At 41.3% G+C, this 9,382-nt stretch overlaps 1 protein-coding gene across 2 annotated transcripts in view; it reads left to right on the top strand.

Moving 5' to 3' along the window:
* Positions 1-1,678: 1,678 nt before the first annotated feature.
* Positions 1,679-9,382, top strand: part of LOC126215086 (sclerostin domain-containing protein 1-like) — a 477,616-nt gene continuing 469,912 nt past the window's right edge. For both annotated transcript variants that reach the window (XR_007542083.1, XM_049941734.1), the window contains exon 1: positions 1,679-1,792. The gene's annotated coding sequence lies outside the window, so the exon portion shown is untranslated. The remainder of the gene's footprint in view (positions 1,793-9,382) is intronic.

The raw sequence follows: 9,382 nt of genomic DNA, 5'->3' as shown, positions 1-9,382 counted from the left end.
AAGCTTTTGACAATGTTGGCTGGAATACTCTCTTTCAAATTCTGAAGGTGGCAGGGGTAAAATACAGGGAGCGAAAGGCTATTTACAATTTGTACAGAAACCAGATGGCAGTTATAAGAGTCGAGGGGCATGAAAGGGAAGCAGTGGTTGGTAAGGGAGTGAGACAGGGTTGTAGCCTCTCCCCGATGTTATTCAATCTGTATATTGAGCAAGCAGTAAAGGAAACAAAAGAAAAATTCGGAGTAGGTATTAAAATCCATGGAGAAGAAATAAAAACTTTGAGGGTCGCCGATGACATTGTAATTCTGTCAGAGACAGCGAAGGACTTGGAAGAGCAGTTGAATGGAATGGACAGTGTCTTGAAAAGAGGATATAAGATGAACATCAACAAAAGCAAAACGAGGATAATGGAATGTAGTCGAATTAAGTCGGAATTAGATTAGGAAATGAGACACTTAAAGTAGTTAAGGAGTTTTGCTATTTGGGGAGCAAAATAACTGATGATGGACGAAGTAGAGAGGATATAAAATGTAGACTGGCAATGGCAAGGAAAGCGTTTCTGAAGAAGAGAAATTTGTTAACATCGAGTATAGATTTAAGTGTCAGGAAGTCGTTTCTGAAAGTATTTGTATGGAGTGTAGCCATGTATGGAAGTGAAACATGGACGATAAATAATTTGGACAAGAAGAGGATAGAAGCTTTCGAAATGTGGTGCTACAGAAGAATGTTGAAGATTAGACGGGTAGATCACATAACTAATGAGGAGGTATTGAATAGGATTGGGGAGAAGAGAAGTTTGTGGCACAACTTGACTAGAAGAAGGGATCGGTTGGTAGGACATGTTCTGAGGCATCAAGGGATCACCAATTTAGTATTGGAGGGCAGCGTGGAGGGTAAAAATCGTAGAGGGAGACCAAGAGATGAATACACTAAGCAGATTCAGAAGGATGTAGGTTGCAGTAGGTACTGGGAGATGAAGAAGCTTGCACGGGATAGAGTAGCATGGAGAGCTGCATCAAAAAAGTCTCAGGACTGAAGACCACAACAACAACATCAAACTAATTACGTCCGCTTTCTGAATTCTAATTCCTTGTCGTGTTCCAGACCTCCTCCTTACGCCAGCCTGCGTGAGCTAAAACGCGGGCATTTCGGCCTCCACTAGTAACACGGTGTTGGCTCTTCTGCCAACACAACACCCACCACTAACACAACTGTAATTTTCCCATTTGATCACTGGATAGTTAAAGAACTATCACCCCTTACTGGAATATTGTGTCGTGTTAGCCGGCCGGAGTGGCCGAGCAGTTCTAGGCGCTACAGTCTGGAACCGCGCGACCGTTACGGTCGGAGGTTCGAATCCTGCCTCGGGCATGGATGTGTGTGATGTCCTTAGGTTAGTTAGGTTTAAGTAGTTCTAGGGGACTGATGACCGCAGAAGTTAAGTCCCATAGTGCTCAGAGTCATGTGAGCCATTTTTTTGTGTCGTGTTGTTCATTAGACAACGAGCGTTTAGTGATAATCAGTTCTGTTAGGACCTTTCAGTGTCTCAAGGAAAAGCAAACTCTGCGTGTGGGTTGGTGAGTGGGTGGGTGGGCAGCGGTGGGGCGGCGGTGAGGGTACGTCGGAGCGTGTGTTGCGTTTGCCTGCTCCGCGGCCGCACAGTAGCGGCCGACGGTGGAGTCCGCTGGGGCAGCGCTCAGCGCTCAGTCGCCGCCCAACCTCCGAGGCGTCAACACCACACAGCGGCAGCAGCAGCAGCAGCAGCAGCAGCAGCGCCGGAGCACCGCAGCAGGTAGGGCAGCGCGCACACGCACTCCAACTAACTACTGCACCTGCCACCGGCAAACACGCAACCCGCACCACACTCGCGTATAACAAAGCGACTGAAAAGTAGTCGCTAGCGAAAAGGAAGCAGATATATCGCACCCCGGAAAGAACAGTGCCACAACTTGAAATAAATCGACATAAATAAGTCCTTAAAACTTATACTGGAATAGTATATGTGTGCTGTGAATTTAAAGTACGTAACTTTGCCAGTAAGTAGTGCTATAATCTATACATAGTAATATGCACATATAGTTCTGTTCTCGTCGAATGTGAGCTGTTTTCAGGTAATGATCTTCCCCCGAATTGCACGGCCTGCAGCGTAATGAGTAGTACAGGTGTTCTGGAAATTTAAAGTACGCAACATTGCCAGTAAGTACTGCTGTAATCCATACATCAGTAACATGGACACGCAGTTTTGTTCTCGTCGAATGTCAGCTGTTTTCAGGTACTTATTAATTATTGCCAATAATTTCCGAAGTGTACGGCCTGCAGCGTAATGGAGGTCACAGTATGACATTTTAATAAATAGTTGTTTCCTGTTAGCTGCTTAAAGTGTCATTTTTATTTCGTGCTATAAGCTTATGTCGGCATTATTCCCATTTTCTAGTACAACCTGCAAAGTAATATCACCAGTTACAGTTACATTTTCAGCAAGTACACAAAGTCCTTTCATCCATACATGTATTTTATCATCATTAGACACTTTCCTACAATAGCGGGTATATAGCAACAGCATTGAAGCATTGTGCCTCGTCGACGTGTCTATCATCATCGCCGCCACCACATGCCAGTTTACAAACATGTAATTAGTTTGGAAAATAAACTTGGAACAAATGGCACTGCACAATCTGTTATTCTTAATGGACCAATTTTTGTTTCGTGGATGTCGAGTTAATTTTCCACTCGATGTTGCAAGTGGAGCAGCTGGCAGTGGGTGGTTTACTCTCGCAATTGACCGCTGTGAGAACGCATCGCTTCCTGGATTAGAATCTTTTGCCACCGAAATGTTGTCAGTTAGATGGCGTCTTAGATACCACGAACAAGTACGTATTTTCCGTGTACGTTCATGAAATGACAGCAAGGAAATAGCGAATAGACACAGACGAAGTTTTACGTACGTTATGAACAACTTAAGTATTCCTCTGCACATAATCCATCTAAAATACCATTCAATTGACATTGACTACATGTAATGATTGCAAGTTATACTACAAAATGGCAGTAATGCCGAAATAAGCGTACAGCACGAAAGACCAATAAACTTTAAGCAGCTAACAGGAAATAACTATTCATTAAAATTATTAATTCTTTGAGTTCTCACTTTTCTTGATTTTCTGATTACTGTCTTGTTTTTGTTGCGAGCCCTCGCGTAATACGTCTGCCACTGTTCCATCCAACAAAATACATAGGTTATTTTTTTAGTTACTCTTATATAAGACGACATTCGAACCTCCATGAGCCAACATTAGTACTTACGTTAAAATGAAAAATTAAAATAAGTTGAAATTGTTGTATAAGAGAAACGCAAAATTGTAATTCACGAAGATTAATATAATTTAATAAGAAACGTCAATTAGGTGCAATTTAAGGAACACAACTTACGAAAATATAGAAGCATAAAGACGGATACGCAGGGTGACGGAAATTAACCTTATAAACTTCTAGAACTTTTAGAGCGGAGTGAGCGCATGATATTTTGAGTATTAACTCATGTTTGGAAACTTTTCGTTCTACGACGGTGTCAGTTCAGGTGCGTAACGCGTCCACGTCTGCTGAGGAAAAGAGAAAAGTCTCAGCGTTTCTTGTCCTGGACCAGAACATGCTGCGTAGGTGCACTGTCTGTAACGACGTTGGTGGTCGCGGCGTCGACCCGCCGTTGTAACGCATCAGTACTGCTCTGTAAGTGCAGTGTATTCGGCTCTTTTTTATTCTGTAGTAATGTACACACGAGGTGTTTAAGTGTTAACACTTAACAACTGTACTGCGTCACGCCTAATTCAATTTCTCAAACGGAAGTGGACGATTTACGCATCTGAATTGAAACCGCCGCACAAAACGGTACGTTTCCGGGCATGGGTTCCTATACAAAATATTATCTACTCAGACCCCCTCTACAAGTGCTAGAATACTGTAACGAGAATTTCCGAAAACCCTGTATAATGCAACGATGCTTTTCGCGGAGAAAAGGAATTTAATGTGGACTTCCTTTAAAGCAGAAGTGTTTCTTTCTTCAATAATTAAAACTTCCGGGCTAAGAGGCCGTGGTCCAATAGTAGAAATACTTCTCCCTGACGTTTCATTGCCAGCTGCGGGCAACATCATCTGAGGTGAGTCGTAGACTCACCTCAGATGATGTTGCCCGCAGCTGGCAACGAAACGTCAGGGAGAAGTATTTCTACTATTGGACCACGGCCTCTTAGCCCGGAAGTTTTAATTACTGAAGACGCCGGCCGTGAAAGCCTACACGCTATGATTGTTTCTTTCTTGTTTTTTTTTTTTTTTTGTGCACTCAGCGCACGAAATTTTGTAACATTTACAACATCTGTAATCTCTGTTCCTTCAGACATGCGAGCACGTATGAAAGACATTGTAATTTGAGGTACAGACACTGCATAAATACTGATATTGTAATAATCAATTATATTAACACGTACATTCGACTTACCTTATACACGAAACGTTTCACAACTCAGAAGGCGCCGCCCTGCACGAGTGACACCCACCAGCACCGTCGCTGAGGAGACACTGCAGTGTCGCAGAGAGATAGCCTGCAGCAAAAGTGACATATCTGCCCTGAAGTGGACAAATTGAGAGGTTGAGACGCGACGCTTTTCGTGCAAGTTGGGGCGCTTCAGACGTGGTTTTTTGGGGTCAACAACTAAAAATTGCCGTTTCTTGACTTTGCTCGCTTTTCTTGTTGGTGAGTGATATCTACTTGAGGAGAAATAGTAAACACCGGGCGTTTCAAAATCAATATACGGGCTTTAACAGTTTGTAGCATTTTTTATGTTCAACTTACAATTATAAATAATACATGAAATAAAAGTGTAACTCAAACAGTTTTGTTTCTATATACCAGTGTGCAAAGGAAAGAGTGTTGAACGACAAAGAGTGAATGAAGAACGTGTTGAACGAGTATCTTTCACGCTTAGCCTCAAGAAATCAGTTCGGCAGGGTAGTCGCGACGTCTGTGTGGAGGCCTTTAAGCAGACATTTACAACTATGGTCTTATCGTTTGCAGTTGTTACAAGCTCTAAAGTCTACAGAATACGGTTTACGTGTCAACTTTGCAGAAGATTTGTTGCTGCTTGAAGATGAAGATTTTCTGGGTCGTGTCGTCTTCAGTGATGAATCGACGTTTCACCTAAGCGGAAATGTGAATACGTATAATATGCGCATCTGGGGATACAAATCCCCACGAGATGGTACAGCTGCAACGAGACTCACCCAAAATCAGTGTTTTTTGTGCCATATCCCGGCTGAAGGTTTATGGATCTCTTTTTCGGTGAAGCAACTGTAGTAGTGTTTCTTATCTTCATGGACTACAACTATGCATTTCTCCTCAATTGGAAGAAGCTGAACAACAGAACTTAATTTGGCAGCAATTTGGTGAGCCGGTTCACTGGCATAACTCAGTACGCGATTGACTAACCGACGTTGTACCCGACCGCTGGATTGGCCCCAAGTTGCCGGATGACAAGCTTGATTTGCATGACCTCCAGATTCACAGAGGATCTGACGCCATGAGATTTTTATCTGTGGGGGGTTCATAACCGAACACGGTATGTGCTTTCGCTACCATCTGATCTACCTAAGAAATAGCATTTTTGCAAAAATTACTCCATGCACATACGCTGAGCAAGGTCTGCAAGAGTTCGCCTATCGACTTGATGTGTGATGAATGGTGCTCTCATACTGAAGACGTGTAGGAGAAACTGTAAGAGTTGCTCTTTTATGTGACGTATTGTTTATAATTGTAAGGTGAACGTAATAAATGCTACAAAACCTTAAAACCCGTATATTCATTTTGAAACAACCTGTATTTTACGAGGGGTTAAATTAATCCGAATGAAGCTATATACGTGATTTGCACTCAGTTTTCATTCGTTGCAGAGAAACAGTCGGTTACGGGTGTACGTTTTCTTTCGCGTATCGGTACACCAGTTGCTATGCGTTTATTTGTCGACTGTCACTTTTGTTCTGAAGTTCACATTCTGATGTTGTGCTTGAGTTTACAGCACCGAATTTTCCGACTGTGACTGTGAGTGTCAAGTGTTCGTCAATTCTGCTGTATCTTTTAAACATTCCGCAGGTGTTTAAAAATGCTTACTACCCCGATTAGGTATTTGTATGAGGTTTTTTAATTTATTTCTTACATAAGAACGCTGTTGGTACTTGTACAGAATACAGTAGACGACTTTCTAACCGCGGAGTACCAGATTCGTGAGCGTTTACTTGTGTTTTCGCTAAGCTGCATGATACTGGTGCAGGACCCACTCGTCAATATTTAATCCGAACGTTCAAATTAATAGAATGTAAATGAGATAGAAGACATTATTCAGTTGCCATGATGCAGTCCTACAGCAGTCACACGCACAATTTCTCCATTCTTCACATGAGGGAAAATGGCGGACGTTAGGTATGCTTGGCCTGTATTCTTATATCTTCGATAAGAACATGAACGTAGACGATCTGAATTTTCTCGTTGGCTATTGGAAACCACCGAGTAAGCCCATTAATACTCTTTACTGACGGAGCCACTTGTATTCATGCCGGTATAGTTAGTTAATTAGTTATATGTACCATTGATCAATCTGACGGTAACCATTATGGTGTGGAACGTGTCAAGTGCATAAGAAATGCACACATGAATCACGGATTTTCTTAAATTTTTATTGCCTACCCCATTCTCTTATATGGCACAAATTGCATATGTTGTACCTGTAGATTTATTGATTCCGATTCAAGAATTCATCTATGGTATAGCCGCGCAGAATGGCCGCCGGGTTTGAGAGCCCCTCCCACCTAAGGAATCTTAGGGCATGGGTGTGTATGTTGTTCTCAGCATAAGTTAGATTAAGTAGTGTGTAAGACTAGGGACCGATGACCTCAGCAGTTTGGTCCCATAAAAAAATCTATGGTGTAGGAGTAGTCATCTAGATATGTTTCCAAATTATTTTTGAAACTATTACTGCTGTCTGTCAGACATTTTACTTCATATGGTAATTTATCGAAAAGTTTTACAGCAGCATATTTTACCCCTTTCCGTGCCAAAGATAGGTTAAATGGAGAGTAGTGTAAGTCTATCTCTCTTCTGGTATAATTATCATGAATGTCACTCTTGTTTTTAAACTGGTCCATGTTATTGGGAACAAATTTTACTAATTAGTAAATGTAGTGTGAGGTTGTTGTAAGAATTCCTAACCTTCTAAACAGATGCCTACAACTTTTGTAGTCCTCTCTCCCTCAGTTGCGTGTCATATTACCGTAGATGCCTTGCAGAGAATAAAGGCGAAACTCGTATGGCACGAAAATTGTGTTTCATTCAGTTGCAGTTGGAGGATCCTAAAGTAAAAATTATCAGTATACCGTAGGATGCCCACAGGAAGTGATACTATGAGCCTCGCACATTATTCTAATCACTTTCTTTTGATCAGTGAATGCTTTTTGCCTAAGTGTTGAGTTACTCCAAAATATTATTCCGTATGACATCACAGAGTGCAAGTATGCAAAGTATCTTAGCTTACTAATTTCTATATCGTTGAAATTGACAATTGTTCTGATTGCAAAAGTTGCTGAACCTAGTCGCTTTAGGAGATTCAAAATATGAATTTTCCCATTACGATTCTCATCTATATATACACCCAAATCTTAGTATGCTCTACTCTGGCTAATGACATCTATTGATGTGTTATATTTCTCGAAGTAACTGTACTTGCAGCAGAAAATTGTATTTACTGTGTTTTTTCAAAGTTCAGAGCAAACCCATTCGCAGAAAAGCAATTAATACCTTTTCCAGAGACATTGTTTCTATCATTTTCTATTGGAGTTTCTCTTACTGGATTAATAATGATACTTGTATCATCAGCAAACAGTATCCGTTTAGTTTCAGTGACACTCGTAACTCACATCGGTATTACGACGAAAACCCCCTAGTCTTTGTGGAGACATATTTTCAAGAACTCTGCTCTCCAAATGTATGGTGTGGCACGACAGACAATCAGTTGACTGGGATTGTTTTGTTACATCGTCCCCGTATAGGGCCCCGTTACTGAGACTATATGGAAAACGAGCCCCCAGCATTATTGGAAGAGGTTTCTTTGACCACGAGGACGGATGTGTTTTTCTATCATGACGGTCCACGGCATGTTGTTGTCATCAGATGTCACATCATGTGAACTTAACGTTCCGACAAGGTGGACCTGCGGAAAAGGTCATCTTTCTTAGGCGCCGGTGTCCCCGGATCTAACGCCTTTTATTTTTGACTGCCTAGGTGGTCAAAAGGCCAAGTCTGCGAAGAAAAAGGAAACACAAAAGACGAAGTCATCGTTCGAATTGCGAACAGTGCTGTCCTCATAAAAGACCACCACGATGACCGCCAAAGAGCTAGCCGTGGTGTTGTAAAGAGAATTCCGAAAGTGCATTGAAGTTTGTGGTACAATTCATGAAAACTAACTTTATTCAAAGAGACCAAACGTCCCAATTTGACCTGGACAGTTCCGAATTTTGGAGTCCAGTCCCCTTGTCCTCATTGGGTTCTGGTGTGACGACTAAATGTTCTGGTTTTTTGAAATAAAATCAAATTGTCGGTATATGACGTTTCAACATACTACTGTTTATTTCTCTAGCATTGTAAAACTATCTATTTCAATATCGTATTCCTAATCTAAAATAAAATGATGTGCAGTGTTATGGAATGCGTCCACGCTGCTTAAGCGTTCAAGTTCGGGATCTTCAATAATAATTGCGATGAAGGTGGCACTACTGAGCTGGATTTACTTAAAGGTAACCCTAATACATCCGTGTATATCTAGTTGGCGTTCTCTATTCACTTTCTGTAGACTGTAACCAACTCCTCAATGACCAAACGGTACTGCATTTTCAATTCGGAATTTAAAGCACGATGTCATAAACAATGTGATATAAATGTATTTAATTAAATCACATGTAATCAGTCAAAATTTAATACGTTATTACTTATTTTTAAAACTGGCATCCATTCATAATCTAGAGAGGTGAACAGACTAAAATGTCCGTTGCGAGAAATGTGAAGGTGAGTTTTCTGTTGCTATTCATTTCGTCGTAAATTTTAAGAATGTGAAATAGTTACAGAGCACTGTCAACTGCAGTGAGCTGTTATAAAATTGGTCTGAGCTTCGACTCTCAGTAATATGGTCACCTTATTGTAAACTTAAACATTTGCCTTTTGCTAACACCTGAGAGTGTTTTTGCCTTCCTTGAAGGTAGGCCCAGAGGCTGGAGATGTTAAATTGTGAGAACGTTGGGACGACAAGACTATGCCGATGATCCCAACGCCAAAAAATTTCGCTTACGA

This window comes from Schistocerca nitens, chromosome 12 (assembly GCF_023898315.1).
Source record: "Schistocerca nitens isolate TAMUIC-IGC-003100 chromosome 12, iqSchNite1.1, whole genome shotgun sequence".
In the NCBI taxonomy this organism is placed as follows: domain Eukaryota; kingdom Metazoa; phylum Arthropoda; class Insecta; order Orthoptera; family Acrididae; genus Schistocerca; species Schistocerca nitens.
Note: the sequence above shows the minus strand (reverse complement) of the source record. Positions and strands in the feature narration are given on the sequence as shown.